The sequence below is a fragment of the Elaeis guineensis genome, chromosome 4, assembly GCF_000442705.2.
Source record: "Elaeis guineensis isolate ETL-2024a chromosome 4, EG11, whole genome shotgun sequence".
NCBI lineage: Eukaryota > Viridiplantae > Streptophyta > Magnoliopsida > Arecales > Arecaceae > Elaeis > Elaeis guineensis.
In genome coordinates, this window is record NC_025996.2 from 88,058,676 (window position 1) to 88,074,866 (window position 16,191).

The window sequence follows — 16,191 nt, forward strand, 5'->3', positions numbered from 1 at the left end:
GTTGCTTTCACAAAGCATGGTACGGGCCATCTCTTCTAAGGTTCTGTTTTTCTTTTCAACTACCCCATTTTGTTGGGGTGTCCTAGGAGCAGAGAAGTTATGGCCAATTCCATTTTCATCATAAAAATTTTCAAAATCTTGATTTTCAAATTCAGTTTCATGATCACTTCTAATATTTTGAATTGAAAACTCTTTTTCATTAGTGACTTTTCGATGAAATTTAGTGAAACTATGAAAAGTTTCATTTTTGTGTGCCAAAAAGAAAACCAAGTAAAACGAGAGTAATCATCAATAATTACAAAGCCATATCGTTTTCCTCCTAGACTAGTGGTTCTAGTTGGTCCAAATAAGTCCATATGTAAGAGCTCTAAAGGTCTAGAAGTTGAAACAGTATTTTTGGATTTAAATGAAACTCTAGTTTGTTTACCTAATTGGCATGCATTACAAATTCTATCCTTTTCAAAATTTAATTTTGGCAAACCAAGAACTAATTCCTTTTTAATTAATTTTGAAAGAGAATGCATGCTAATATGTGCAAGTCTACGATGCCACAGCCAACTAGTCTCATTAATTTTAGCATTCAAGGATACTAGGCATTGCATGTCTAATTTGGCTAAGTCATTCAAATCTACCATATAAACATTGCCATGCCTATGTCCTATAAATTTAATGCCATCGTTAACAGGACTAGTCACAATGCAAACAGATGATTCAAAAACTACTTTATACCCTTTATCACAGAATTGACTAATGCTAAGTAAGTTATGCTTTAAACCTTTAACTAATAAAATATTCTCAATGTATTTGGAGGGAGTGATACCAATGTTATCTATCCCGATGATCTTTCCTTTGCCATTATCTCCAAAGGTGACCATCCCTCCATCCTTAGCATCAAGCGTGATGAATTGTGATTCATCACCAGTCATGTGTCTCGAGCATCCACTGTCAAGATACCATTTCCTGTTTCCTCCTTGGGATGCTAGACACACCTACAAGCAAAGGTCAAGTTTCTGTCTTAGGTACCCAAGCTTTCTTGGGTCCTTTTAGGTTAGTCAGAATGGTTCCTTTTGGAACCCATATTTTCTTTATAGTTGTGTTTGCAGATTTGAGGCATGTGTATGATTTATGTCCTATTCTACCATATTTGAAACAAGTAATATTTGTAGACTTGTTACTTGAATAATTTACATAAATATTCTTCAGAAATTTTTATTTTTCAGGGGTTTATAGCCAAGTCCAGCCTTATCATATATAGCTTTCTGATTATCAAGAATCATATTTAGTTTGTTTGAACTTAAGGTGAACTTATCTACTATAGGTTTCAGCTTGTTAATTTCATTTTTTTAAGTTTTGATTTTCATGAATCAAGGTGGATTTTTCAATTGAAAGGTTTTCAGCTTGTTTCACTAAGGACTGATTTTCCAAATTCAGTTCTTTGTTTTTCTTTCCTAGTTTCTTTAATTCATCAATTAAATCATAGAATGCTTCATGCAATTCTTCAAAAGTAAATTCACTAGTGGATTCAGAAGTTACCTCATTTTCGTGTGCCATCAGGCACAGGTTGGCTTGTTCTGTTGAGGTGTCCTCATCGGAGCTTGAGTCATCACTCGCACTCCAAGTCACCATCATTGCTTTCTTTTTGAACTTTTTGGGACCTTTCTTCAGTTGTGGACATTCGGATCTGAAATGTCCTAGCTTCTTGCACTCGTAGCATATAAGGGGTTGATCTTTCTCTTTCTCTTTGCTTTGTTCCCCTTTTGTGAACTTCTTTCTCATCCCCTGTTTCCTTTTTCTTAGGAACTTCTTGAATCTCCGGGTGATGAGTGCCATCTCTTCATCCTGTTCTTCATCTTCAGTGTCATCCGTTTCATAATCAGGCGAAGCTGTGGATTTAAGGGCAATGGTTCTTTTCTTTTTGACTTCATCCTCTTGATGTTGCTTCATGCTGAGTTCATGAGTCATCAAGGATCCAAGAAGCTCTTCTAGAGGTAGAGTGTTCAAGTCCTTTGCTTCTTGGATGGCAGTCACCTTGGCTTCCCAAGTTCTTGGCAATGACCTGAGAATCTTCCTTACTAGTTCACTGTTAGTATAAGATTTGCCAAGACTCTTCAAACCATTAATTATATCAGTAAAAGAGTAAACATAGCAGTTATGGACTCATCATGCTCTATTTTGAACAATTCATATTTATGCACTAGCATGTTTATTTTAGTCTCTTTTACTTGATTTGTTTCCTCATGGGTTACTTCTAACCTATCCCATATTTCTTTAGCAGATGCACAAGTAGAAATGCGATTAAATTCATTTGCATCTAGTGCACAATAAAGAACATTCATAGCTTTGGCATTTAATTGTGCCAATTTCTTATCAACCTCATCCCATTCTTTCTCGGGTTTGGTTGACTTCTCACCATCTATAATCTTGGTGGGTGTGTGAGGACCGTTCACTATGATACTCCACATATCATAGTCGAGTGCTTGTATGAATATCTTCATCCGAGCTTTCCAATAGGTGTAATTAGACCCATTGAAAAGTGGAGGTCGGTTTGTAGATTGCCCCTCGGCTAGAGAAGTACAGACATGGGTTGCCATAGATCTTTTGGCTCTTTAATTGTTAGATCAAAGAAGGGCTAGAGCACCGGGCTCTGATACCACTTGTTGCCCAGCTATGCAACCCAAGAGGAGGGGTGAATTGGGTTTCTAAAAATTTTAGGTTTAATTAATTACTTATGATGAATGAGAATAAAGACTTTAATTCAAGATTAATTACCTAAAGCAAGAATGCAAGGATATAATAAAGAAATAAAGAGAAACAATAAAGCACACCACAAACACAAGGATTTATAGTGGTTCGGTGCCAACCTTGCACCTACATCCACTCCCCAAGCTCCTACTTGGGAATTCTAATCCACTATACTTGTATTCAACCCGAATACAAACGTCGGAAACTCCGACACTAGCTATCCCAAGCTAGTCTACTTGTTTTTCGGGTACAAGTCAACCCAAAATACTCCGATTTCAGGTTTGGATCTACCTTCCCTTATTTTGGAAATCCTCCAAAAATAAGAACAAATACTCACAAAGAGTAAAATAGCTTAGAACACAAATTAATACAATAACAGCTCCTTAAATGAGCGAATATAACAATAAAAATACTTTACTCAAATGAAGAATCTCTTTTTGGATTTTCTCAAGGTGGATGAACGCTTGAATGAATGCTTGAGAAGAAGATGATCTTTGATTGAGGACTTCTTGAAGGCTTTGAAAGATCTCTTGATCAAGGTTGAACAATAGGCGTGAAAAATCCTCTCTTTGAATGCTCTTGCTTTTCTCTTTCACAATCTCTCTTGTATATTGTGGATCACCTGTCTTTTTCTTTTGGGTATTTCTTTGATCTCAGGCTTTCTCGTGTAGATTTTGGATCCTCTCGTATATATCTTTTTTCTTCTTTCTTTTCTATATTTTCTTTCACCATTTGAAACCTTTTATAGCCTTAAGAAACAAGAGAAAACATATTAGGCAGAAAAAGAGCCGTTAGAGCATTTTTAGGAAGCATAAAAGGCAATTAAAATGGGCAAAAAACTAGCCGTTGCTGACGTTTTCCATCGCAGGGGTCGACTCATGAGTCGACTCATGCTTCAGGAGTCGACTCATGAGTCGACTTCTGTTGCATTAGCCAGAAACTTTGATTTCTGGATTTTTTGGCCCAAATCAGCAGAGGTCGACTCATGAGTCGACTCATGCCTTGTGGGTCGACTCATGAGTCGACTCACAGGTCGTGCCAAGCCAAAAATCCAGCGTGCCATGGGAAATTTTTGCGTGCCAATCAGCTCATAGTGTCATGAGTTGACTCATGAGTCGACTCATGCACTTCAAACCTTCATAACTTCAAAAATATAAGTCCAAAAATAATGAAATTTTTACCAATAGATTACTAATCATTTGTTCTACCAAATGATACTATCAAATCAGGATTTTAGTGAAATTACGATTTTACCCTTGAAGAGCATAAGGACTTTTTCAATTTAAAAATATTTGTATCCCTTCAATCTGCTTTGTAATTATCAAAATCAATCTAGGAGCAATACGAAAGAAGAAAATAGGAACGAAAAGCGTCCATTGTCTAATGGATAGGATAGAGGTCTTCTAAACCTTTGGTATAGGTTCAAATCCTATTGGACGCAATTTATTTCCACGTAAGGTGGTGAGATGATATCTTGAGCGGTTACGTATCTAGGCCCCCTCCCCGTCGACCACTACGACTGAAACGACGCGACAAATCAAGACCCGAAAAGGAGAAGGGCCGGTGGTGGGCATTTGGGAAAGTCGGGCCGATCGGGTGTCTTCATTCAAGCGATGGTACAGAAGAAGAACGAAACGAAGTGAGAGGCCGGGGGGCAGGGAAAAGAGTCGAGTCGATCAGGCTCGACGACCGGGAGAAGCAAAACGAAATCAGGATTTGGCCGAAAAAGATGCAACGCTATGGATACCATGACCGATCACCATCGAGAAAGAAGAATTTTTCTAAATCACTTCGGGTCAGCGGGGCCTTCAAGCATCCGAAATACGCCGGGGTTGTAAATGACATAGCGTTCCTGATAGAAAATGATGACTCCTCCAGAAAAATGAAGTTATTCAAGTTCTTTTTACCAAAGAAGTCCCGCTCTGACGGCCCGACGAGTCATCTACTAAAAAGGACCCTCCCCGCTGTGCGCCCCTCCTTGAATTATTCGGTCATGCAATACTTATTGAATACAAAGAAAAAAATGCATTTCGACCCCGTTGTAGTTCTCAATCATTTCGTGGCACCGGGTGTGGCTGAACCATCTACGATGGGGGGAGCGAAGGAAGGAAGCTTAGATAAGAGAATACGCTCTCGCATCGCTTTTTTTGTAGAAAGCTCGACCAGTGAGAAAAAGTGTTTGGCCCAAGCCAAAAAGAGGTTGATCCACTTCATTCGCTTGGCGAATGATCTTCGCTTCGCGGGAACAACAAAAACCACCATCTCGCTCTTTCCTTTCTTCGGTGCTACCTTTTTCTTTCCAAGGGATGGGGTTGGGGTGTATAAAAACCTATTTTTTGAGTATGCCCGGGAACAACTCCTAGGTCAATTAAGGATCAAATGTTGGAACCTCATGGGTAAGGAGAAGGTAATGGAATTGATAGAGAAATTCATAGACCTAGGTGGGATAGGAGAATTGATAAAGGGAATAGAGATGATGATAGAGATCATACTGAGAAAGAGGGGAATTCCGTACGGGTACAACTCTTATTTGAACGAAGTGCAAAAAATGCGATCTTTTTTGTCTAATAGAACAAACACAAATACCTTAATTGAGTCGGTAAAGATCAAATCTTTTTATCAAAGTGCTTCTCTGATTGCTCAAGACATCTCTTTTCAACCGAGGAACAATCAAATCTCATTTGTTCCATTTTTAGTAAAATAGTGAAGGATATTCCATTAATAATGCCAAAAGGGGTGGAGGGGATACGTATTTGTTGTTCAGGTCGATTAGGAGGTGCGAAAATAGCTAGAACTGAATGCGGAAAGTATGGAAAAACATCTCGTAATGTATTTCACCATAAAATCGATTATGCTCCTGCTACAGTATCTACTCGTTACGGAATTTCAGGTGTCAAAGTGCGGATCTCATATAGTCAAAATAAGAAGGGACGTGCTATATCCGAAACGTACGAAATTTTTCAAATATAGTAAAGGCAGATGTTGTAGGGGTCGCGAACCGGACGGTACACAACTTGGTTTTGGAAGATATGGCACCAAAAGTTGTAGAGCTGGTCGTCTTTCATATCGAGCCATTGAAGCAGCGCGTCGGGCTACAATCGGACAATTCCATCGTGCTATGAGCGGACAATTCCGAAGAAATGGTAAGATATGGGTAAGAGTTCTCGCAGATCTTCCTATTTCGGGGAAACCTACAGAAGTGAGAATGGGAAGAGGAAAAGGAAATCCTACGGGTTGGATTGCTCGTGTGTCCACGGGACAAATCCCATTTGAAATGGATGGTGTGAGTTTGTCAAATGCTCGACAAGCCGCTACATTAGCGGCGCATAAACCATGTTCGTCAACCAAGTTTGTTCTGTGGTCGTAACGTAATTGGTTAGTGGGGAAGGACTGGGACTCAAAAGAATTTGGCGAAGTCTTTGTTCCTGAACGACGGAAGTGGAAAGACAAACAGGGAGAGGGATATACTCCTTTTTTTTGTAATCGCCGAAATTGTACGACGAACCTTCTTGTTCCAGGCGTACGACCCTGAGATGTGACGGTGTCACTTTTCCGGCCCGGTAAAGTGACAGTTACATAATTAAGAATAAGAAAGAGAAGAGCTAAGATTCAGGAAAGGAAACGACTTTTTGGGAGAAAGGAAGAAAAGTATGTATGTATCTGGGGCTATGTATGTAGAAAGGGATCAGTCTCTATCCATCCGGATACTCACGTAGGCTACCAAGTCAATTCAGATAGTGTCTAAATAACAATGAAGCAAGAGCAAGCCAACAAGCTCAAACATGAACAGTTAGTTGGCGAGCTAGCTGCATTTCTGGTGAGTCGACCCGCGTACGGGCAGGCAGCGGAAGTAAGATCGACGCAAGGGCCACATACGTACATCAGCCACATGTGTATGGTGCTGTTAGCTGGTGGGGGCAGCATTGTAGTTCCTAGTCTCTCTTAGCAGCGAGCCTACTGAGTTTCGGGGGTCGGGCTGAGACAGCCCACGGGGCCTGCATGGCGCAGCAGCCTAACCCCAACCCCAGGGTGGAAACTCTTAGGAGCCGGTCACTGAGGTTGGTAAACTCAGGGTGCCTACCGTACTTGTTCCTCTATCCATCCCCTCTCTCTGTAGGGCTGAGGATAGAATTCTTTCTTTCGGGAGGAGGGGAGCACCTGACATTCATTTACCAGGGGGGCAGGCCAACCAACGAAGAGCTGGCTTACGGAGCTTACTCATCAAGGGGCGAAGGGGGGTTCATGCATCGGCATCACGTAGGATTTCCTTCAACAAGAAAGGATTGCTGCTGTGAGTGATCACGCACGATAGAGAACGAGCTCTTTGCGCCCTACGGCTGCATAGGTTCTTTATCTTTCCCCTGATATCCTCTAAACTGCCCCAGCTATCCTATCAACAGGTCAGTCAATATCAGTAGTGGAAGAAGCAGAGTAGTCCCCTGGTCATCAGTTAGTAGTTGAATAATCCCAGTAGTGGTCCTCTTGCCTAGCGGAGTCAGCTCTTAATTGACAATGATAGGCAGACCAAAGATTTCACATCGCAGTCTAAGCGTGCTTGCTTTGCGCACCGGCACAGCAGAATGAGAATCCGCTGGCTCAGATGAGTGGCTCTTGGCTCACTTCCTTGAGAAGGGCTTTCTGGAACTAAGAAATGAGAATTGTTGACCCATATGATCTCAGGCTCAAAAAGAGGAGGAAACTGACAATTTCACACTTAGAGATTGAGCTCGTCAGTGATCTTTTCCATGGTGTCTAGAAAAGCAGCTTTGAACATGACATTCGTACCCAAGAAAAGAAAGTTTTGGCAGGCATTACTGTGATCTTGAAGCCCTTGCTAGGAGCTACTCGGTACGGCTCACTACTAAAGAAGGTTCAGGTATGCTTCGACTTAGCCCTGTGATCCGCTAATTCATCTCTTGATCTGGTATTCCGCAAAGGAGGTGGATAGGGTCAGCGAAAGAAGTGGCGAGGGCAGAAGAAAGGGTTTTCAATTCAAGGTTCCCGCTCCTAGAAATGGGTATTAAACAAAGGACATAGTGGGTTAGGTAAAACCTCTTGTTGGTGCAAAAATCTGCTTGCGCCGGAGAAGCTGGAGTCGGGGAAGCCGCGGTCGCCGTCGGGACCTGCAAGGGAAGTCTAAATCGGAGGTGGGGTTGCTCCAGCAAGACCCTCCGACACTCAAGTCAGTACTCTGCCTCAACAAGAATGGAGTGCTCGAACGGAGAATTTGGCAGAGTTTTGAGATAGGAAAAAGAGCTTAGAGAATAACGTATCTGGGTCCCCCTTTTATAGGCGGAGAAGGCGATGGATTGATGGCGACGTTTGTAACCGTCTGGTAGTGGGCGCCCATGGTCAGGGAAATTGATTGCAAAGGATAGTGGAGTAGGCGCGTGGCCACCGCCGTGGCTTGCCACGTGGAATCTGTTACATGGAGTGGAGCAGCGTCCGTTGTCGTGACTCGCCAGCAGATGGGAGAATCGTGCGGAATCCGTCGCAGGAGGTGGAGCAGGTTCGTGGCCGTTATTGCGGCCTGCCAGGGGGTAGTGGAGCTGTGCGGAGTCTGCCACAAGAAGTGGAGCAGGGCGGCGATGGCTACTGCGCCTGTCAGGGAATGATGGGACTGCGCGGAGTCCGCCGCAGGAAGTGGAGCAGGGTCGTGGGTGGAGCCCGACTTCTGGGGGAGTCCGGGCGGAACCCCCCTCGGAGCTGAAGTTGGGGGCGGAGCTCGGCTCTCGTAGGAGTCCGGGCGAAGTCTGCTTGCGGTTGCAGTCGTTGGCGTCGAGGACGTAGCCTGGCTCCCTTAAGAGCCCGGTCGGAGCTGTGCTGTTGCCGGAGGTGGAGCCCGACTCCCGTAGGAGTCCGGTCAGTGCTTACCCGCAATTGGTGTCGGAGGCGGAGCCCGGCTCCCGTAGGAGTCTGGGCGGAGCTGCGCTGCGATTGAAGTCGGAGGTGGAGTCCGGCTCCCGTAGGAGTCCGGGCGGAGCTGTGTTGCAGTTGATGTCGAGGGCGGAGTCCGGCTCCCGTAGGAGTCCGGGCGGAGCTGTGCTGCAACCAAAGTTAGAGGTGAAGTCCGGTTCCCGTAGGAGTCCGATCGGTGCTACCCCGCTCATGTCGGAGGCGGAGCCCGGCTCCCGTAGGAGTCCGGGCGGAGCTATTCTGATGTCGGCGGTGGAGCCCGGCTCCCGTGGGAGTCCGGGCGGAGCTATTCTGATGTCGGTGGTGGAGCCCGGCTCCCGTGGGAGTCCGGGCAGAGCTGTTCTGATGTCGGCGGTGGAGCCTGGCTCTCGTAGGAGTCCGGGCGGAGCTGTGCTACAATCAAAATTAGAAGTGAAGTCCGGCTCCCGTAGGAGTCTGGTCGGAGCTTACCCGCAGTTCATGTCAGAGGCGGAGCCCGGCTCCCGTAGGAGTCCAGGCGAAGCTATTCTGATGTCGGTGGTGGAGCCCGGCTCCCGTGGGAGTCCGGGCGGAGCTGTGCTACAATCAAAATTAGAAGTGAAGTCCGGCTCCCGTAGGAGTCCGGTCGGAGCTTACCCGCAGTTCATGTCGGAGGCGGAGCCCGGCTCCCGTAGGAGTCCAGGCGGAGCTATTCTGATGTCGGTGGTGGAGCCCGGCTCCCGTGGGAGTCCGGGCGGAGCTGTGCTACAATCAAAATTAGAAGTGAAGTCCGGCTCCCGTAGGAGTCCGGTCGGAGCTTACCCGCAGTTCATGTCGGAGGCGGAGCCCGGCTCCCGTAGGAGTCCGGGCGGAGCTATTCTGATGTCGGTGGTGGAGCCCGGCTCCCGTGGGAGTCCGGGCGGAGCTGTTCTGATGTCGCGGTGGAGCCCGACTCCCGTAGGAGTCCAGGCGGAGCTATTCTGATGTCGGTGGTGGAGCCGGCTCCCGTGGGAGTCCGGGCGGAGCTGTTCTGATGTCGGCGGTGGAGCCCGGCTCCCGTAGGAGTCCGGGCGGAGCTATTCTGATGTCGGCGGTGGAGCCTGGCTCCCGTGGGAGTCCGGGCGGAGCTGTTCTGATGTCGGCGGTGGAGCCCGGCTCCCGTAGGAGTCCGGGCGGAGCTGTTCTGATGTCGGTTCCGCCGAAGGTTTCAGCTGTGGGTATTTTATACCCAACACCAGTCCCCCTACTTCGAGTTTGAATTTCAAACGAAGGAAGTACGGAGAGAGAGACACACAGCTGAAACCGTCCCTTCGAATCCTGCGCCCTACCCCCCCAGATATTTTGGCATTAAATGAGCGCGTGCCGGAGTCTTTTCGAGTTGGAGCGGTACGAGGGGACGCTTCGAGAATCCCGTAGGTACATTGGCCTAGGTACGGCGCAATTATGGCCCTGCCAACCGCCAGCCACTTTTAGCCGCCTGTGAGGGGGAGTGGGACACGTGTTGGATGTGGATTGACCAGGGGGGATTTGCGATCATTATGGCGCCGGATCCCAGGGTCTATTTAAACCCATCCTCTTCCTTCCAGGCACCCTATTCCATTTCTGAGTTTTCGCTGGTGTCTGCCTTCCCTTCGAGAGTCTTGCTCTAGCAAACGTTCTCTCGAGCCGTAGGCGCCTCCCGTTCCTCGCTCCCCAAGTCGCCCAGAGCAACATAGTTAGTGCCAACCTTCTTCTCTCCGCCTAGGGGCTTCTCCTCTCTTCGTTGCTTTCGTGCTCCCCTCTGAGTTAGCCTTCGGCGTCTCGCTCCCCTTTCGGTCTTGTCTTTTTAGGGTCCTTAGGCTCTCCCCTCGAAACTGTTCAGAATGTCCTTTGATTCTTCTGCTCCCGACAGTTCCGAGAGTTCGCCACTTCAAACCCCCAGGCTCCCGTCTCTGCGGATGAGCCCGTGTTTGGGGCTGGGTCTCGCCCGGTTTTCGCACCGGGCGCAATTCCCTGCTCGTCGACTCCGGACGAACTCCTTCTGATAAGAGTTCGATATGGGGTTCCTCCGGAGTACGACCTGGAGCTTCCTGGCCCCTCTGACCGGGCCAGCGCTCCCCCTCCTGGTCGCTTCTGTCTGTATCAGGAGGCATTCTGCGCCGGACTCCGGCTTCCGCTTCCTGCCTTCGTCGCCGCCTTCTTCCGTTTCTTAGACATTTTTCTCACCTCGGTGGCCCCGAATTCTTTAGGTTCCTGATAGGGTTTCTGTCTCTCTGCCACATAGCCGAGGTCCAACCATCCCTTTCCTTGTTCAGACATTTTTATACTTTCAAACGCCATCCTTCAGCGAAGGATTGGTGGTACTTCTCCCCCCAGTTCGGCAAGAAGGGGTTGCTGAAGGGCGCCCTTCTTCGATTCACATTGGAAGGGAAATTTCTCTTCATCTACTGCCCGACCCTGGAACTGGGTCTGCCCCTTTGGGGGTCTCTGAGGGACTCCGTTCGCCGGGCTCCCAGCCTGGGAGAGGACGATCTCCAGGCCGCCCAGAAGCTTCTAAGTTATCCCGCTCCTTCCCTTCCTAACCTTCTGAGGGAGCAGCTTCTTTTCAACATCGGCCTGAGCCCCCAGGATCCAGCAAGTATTTATCTTTCTTTTCTTGCCTTCTTCTTCTTCTCTTTATTTCTTTCCTTCCCTTTCTTTTCTTCCTCTTTCTTTCTCTCTCTCTTTTTTTCTCTTTTTTTTTTTTTTTTTTTTTTGACTCTGGACTGATCGGTGTCGCTTCTTCTTCTTCTTTTCTCCTTTTCTTCTTTTTTCTTTTTCTCTCTTTCTCTTTTTTTTTTTTTTTTTTTTTTTTTAGCAATGGACGTTGAAGCCACGCGGATGCTCGCCCAGGCTATGAGAGCCCAGAAGAGGAAGGGCGCGACGACCTCCGGTTCGGCGAAGAGGGCCAGGGTGGAGGAGACGAGCTTGGCTGCGCCCGTCCAGGCGACCCCGGCCATCGACATTCCTTCGGATGCCGAGCCAGCGGCCCCCCGGGCTCCCTCAAGGAGCCCGCCGACTGGGTCCCTATTCCGGAGGTCCCCCCACGGAGGTGCCCGCCGTGGGGAAGAAGAGGAAATCGGTGGCCCGCAGGGTGAGCAGCCACCGAGCCGCTGCAGACGAGTCCGTCTGTTCCGAGGGGGGATCGGAGAACCCCTTCAACGACAAGGCTCTGATTAGGTGGCTACTCGACGGCTGCATTCTGTCCGATGTCGTGGAGAGGATCGATCGCGCCGATCCCGAGCAGCGGGCCTGGGACACTTTGGGGTCCTTTCTCGAGGTAAGCGGATGTTTATTTGCATGGTTGCTTGGTCTTTGTGGTAATTCTCTATCCGACCTTACAGGTCGGGCACCAACTCTTCGCCTATGTCGAGGCATCGGGCCGCATGAGAAGGGACCTTCTTCGGGCGGAGGAGCGCTGCCAGGATGAGGTTGCCCGTCTTCAAGCGAAGACGGCCGAGGTGGCCGCCCTCCGGGAGGCCCTGGAGAGAGAGAGGCAAGATCGGGAAGAGGAAAGACAAGCCGGGAGGAGGAGAGACGAAGCTTGGAGGAGTCGGCGAGGAAGGCGGAGGCCGAGGTCGCCCATCTGGCTGAGCAAACTCCGGTTCTGGTCTCGGAGGCCAGGACCCTTGCGGTGGAGGAGTTCAAGGCCTCTGCGGAGATGAGGGAGCTGAACGTCCAGTTCGGCCTGGAGGCGTTCACCAAGGGGTTTGAGCTCAGCCGAGAGAGGGTGGCCTTTTTTTTTTAGCAATGGATGCCGAAGCCACGCGGATGCTCGCCCAGGCTATGAGAGCCCAGAAGAGGAAGGGCGCGATGACCTCGGTTGGCGAAGAGGGCCAGGGTGGAGGAGACGAGCTTGGCTACGCCCATCCAGGCGACCCCGACCATCGACATTCCTTCGGATGCCGAGCCAGCGGCCCCCCGGGCTCCCTCAAGGAGCCCGCCGACTGGGGTCCCTATTCCGAAGGTCCGCCCCACGGAGGCGCCCGTCGTGGGAAGAAGAGGAAATCAGTGGCCCGCAGGGTGAGCAGCCACCGAGCCGCTGCAGATGAGTCCGTCTGTTTCGAGGGGGGATCGGAGAACCCCTTCAACGACAAGGCTCTGATCAGGAGGCTACTCGATGGCTGCATTCTGTCCGATGTCGTGGAGAGGATCGACCGCGCCGATCCCGAGCAGCGGGCCTGGGACACTTTGAGGTCCTTTCTCGAGGTAAGCGGATGTTTATTTGCATGGTTGCTTGGTCTTTGTGGTAATTCTCTATCCGACCTTGCAGGTCGGGCACCAGCTCTTCGCCTATGTCGAGGCGTCGGGCTGCATGAGAAGGGACCTTCTTCGGCGGAGGAGTGCTGCCAGGATGAGGTTGCCCTCTTCAAGCGAAGACGGCGAGGTGGCCGCCCTCGGGAGGCCCTGGAGAGAGAGAGGCAAGATCGGGAAGAGGAAAGACAAGCCCGGGAGGAGGAGAGACGAAGCTTGGAGGAGTCGCGAGGAAGGCGGAGGCCGAGGTCGCCCATCTGGCCGAGCAAACTCCGGTTCTGGTCTCGGAGGCCAGGACCCTTGCGGTGGAGGAGTTCAAGGCCTCTGCGGAGATGAGGGAGCTGAACGTCCAGTTCGGCCTGGAGGCGTTCACCAAGGGGTTCGAGCTCAGCCGAGAGAGGGTGGCCAGCAGATACCCGACCTTGATCTCGATTTTTTGGAGGAGTCCGATGATGAGGCCGCCCCTTCGTCCGCCGCAGTCGCAGTCGCACCCCCCGCGCCGAGCTCTCCACCCCCTGCCCCCGAGGTCTGAGACCTCCGATCTTGTATCTTTCTTTTGTCGCCATACTTCCTTTCCATTTGTATCCAAAATTAATCAATAAAGTCAAATTTCTTATTGTGGATGGTTTTTTCTTCCCTCTGCTCCTCCTTTTCGGCCTTTCTTCTTGTAATGAGTCGTTCTCTGACGTTTGCATCTTCCGATGGCAGTGTCCCGCCGAAGCACTCCCCTTGCCCCCGGGGGTCCCGCTGAAGTCAACTATCCAACGGCTGAAAAAGGAGGTCCTCCACCTGACGAAGAAGTTGAAGAAGTCAGAGGGCGAGCTCCGCCAGGCGAAAAAATGCTATTCCGAGGCCGCCGCTGAGGCCGCCCACTTCAGGAGTCTCCAAGTGAAGGCAATCATGGACTACAGCCGGAGGAAGGCGAACTTCACGAAGGAGCTTGAGGAATGCATGAAGAGCGCCAGCGACCGAACTTGGGCTCAAGAAGCCAGGATCAGCGCCCTTAAGGTGGAGCTGTCAGCTGCGAAGAGGAGGATTGGCCAGCTGGAAGGAAACTCATCCCGAGCCCTGGTGCGGGTTGATGATGAACAAAAATGGTCGCAGAAGGTCCCCGTCCTCCAGAAGCAGCTTCAAGATGCTGAGATGAGCCACGACGTGCAGCGGGCCAGTTGGCGCCGGCAAGTGGAAGAGTACAAAAGGAGATTCCGACAGCGGCGGACGAGGTCCTTCTCTCCAGAGGCAGCTGGTTACCAGGGTGCAGCTTACTAACGCCCAAGATACCGAAGAGCTCCAAGCCCTGAGAGGCACCGTCGAGGGGATTTCTGTCTCCCTTGGGGAGAAGACAGCCGAGCTGCAACAAGTAAAAATCCAACTGGGGCTTGAGCGGAAGGCCGTCGTGGACGCAGAAGCGGAGTCCGAAGTTTTGCGGAAGTGGCGTCGGGAAGCGGAGGCTGAGAGCCGGCGACTTCGTCAGGCGCTCCAGGACACGCTGCGAAAGAAGAAAGAACTAGAGGAAACGGTGGAGAGCCTGAGGCAGTCCTGGTTGAGGGATGGAGGTGGCAACTCTAGGTCGGAGGAAGCAGGGCCTCCTTAGAGCCCCTTTGTAGTTTTTTTTTTTCTTTTTGTCATTTTGTCCTTCTTTCTCTGGCCGTTCTGGCTTTGTAGTGCGTATATCGAAAATAGAAAAAGGAGCATTTTGTGTTACCTTGTTCATGCGTAGCGCTGATATTGTCGTTTGTTGGACCTTTCTTGTCGTTTGGCTTGTTTGACGTAGATGTCGCCGTGGGGGGGGGGCTCTTTCCTTTCATCCGATCTTGTTACGCGGCCGAGTTTCGCCACCATCGTTGACCCTTGCTGCTGAAGTGGCGATTGGAGCCCGGCTCCCGTAGGAGTCCGGGTGAAGTCTTTCTTGGCAGTGGAATCCGGCTCCCGTAGTAGTCCGGGCGAAATCTTTCTTGGCGGCGGAACCCGGCTCCCGTAGGAGTCTGGGCGAAATCTTTCTTAGCGACGGAACCCGGCTCCCGTAGGAGTCCGGGCGAAATCTTTCTTGGCGGCGGAACCCGGCTCCCGTAGGAGTCCGGGCGAAATCTTTCTTGGCGACGGAACCCGGCTCCCGTAGGAGTCCGGACCTTCCATTTTGCTTGAGCCGGCGTGAGGTTCTCCTCTCGTTACCGGCCTGGATTGTGGGGGCACGTTAGGGCACTATAAGGCCTCTCCCCCTTCCGGTCTAAAAGAACCGGGCCTTCAACTTTGCTCATGTCAGGACGAGGTTCTCCTCCTGTTCCTGACATGGCTGTGGGGGCTCATTAGGGCGTTGTAGGGCCTCTCCCCCCATCCGGTCTAAAAGAACCGGGCCTTCGACTTTGCTAAAGTTAGGGCGAGGTTTTCCTCCTGTCCCTAACAGGGCTGTGGGGGCACATTAGGGCGTTGTAAGGCCTCTCCCCCCATCCGGTCTAAAAGAACCGGGCCTTCGACTTTGCTCAAGTTAGGGCGAGGTTTTTCTCCTATCCCTAACAGGGCTGTGGGGGCACATTAGGGCGTTGTAAGGCCTCTCCCCCCATCCGGTCTAAAAGAACCGGGCCTTCGACTTTGCTCAAGTTAGGGCGAGATTTTCTCCTGTCCCTAACAGGGCTGTGGGGGCACATTAGGGCGTTGTAAGGCCTCTCCCCCCATCCGGTCTAAAAGAACCGGGCCTTCGACTTTGCTCATGCCAGGATGAGGTTCTCCTCCTGTTCCTGGCATGGCAGCATTTTTTGGCGGGATCCTACCCGATCAGAATACATCCACGCTAGGTGGGAGGGACATGTTAGCTAAAAAAGAAAAGTAGATTCAGGACGAAACAGTAAATGATACATTTATAGCTTTCCTGCTCCTCCTTAAGGCCCTCCAGCGATGGAGTCGATGGTCCCGATGGGAGGCCGGTCTCCGGGCGGCTCCTCCCTTTTCTGTGGTTCAGGCAGCGGGAGGGCTCTTGGCCGATCTCCTCTACCCTCAGGCCTACGGCGGATGAATCTGTCGAGTCGACCTCGCCAGATGAGCTCCTCGATCTCGTCCTGGAGCTGGATGCATTCCTCCGTGTCGTGGCCGTGGTCGCGGTGGTAGAGGCAGAACTTGTTGGGGTTGCGCTTCCTGGGGTGTGTGCGCATCCTCTCCGGCCTAGGGAGCAGCTCCCTGACCTCCATCAGTACCTGGGCCTTCGAAGCGTTGAGAGGGGCGTAGCTGCGGAATTTCCCTGGTGGGGAACCCCACCGAAACCTGTTGTCCGGGCTTCTCTGCCCGCGTGCCCGGGGTGGAGTGTGGACG

At 50.3% G+C, this 16,191-nt stretch overlaps 1 non-coding gene across 1 annotated transcript; it reads left to right on the plus strand.

Annotated features, from left to right (window-relative positions):
* The first annotated feature begins 4,111 nt into the window (after positions 1 to 4,111).
* Positions 4,112 to 4,183, plus strand: TRNAR-UCU (transfer RNA arginine (anticodon UCU)). The gene has a single exon. It is a non-coding gene; the product is annotated as a tRNA-Arg (tRNA).
* Positions 4,184 to 16,191: the final 12,008 nt, after the last annotated feature.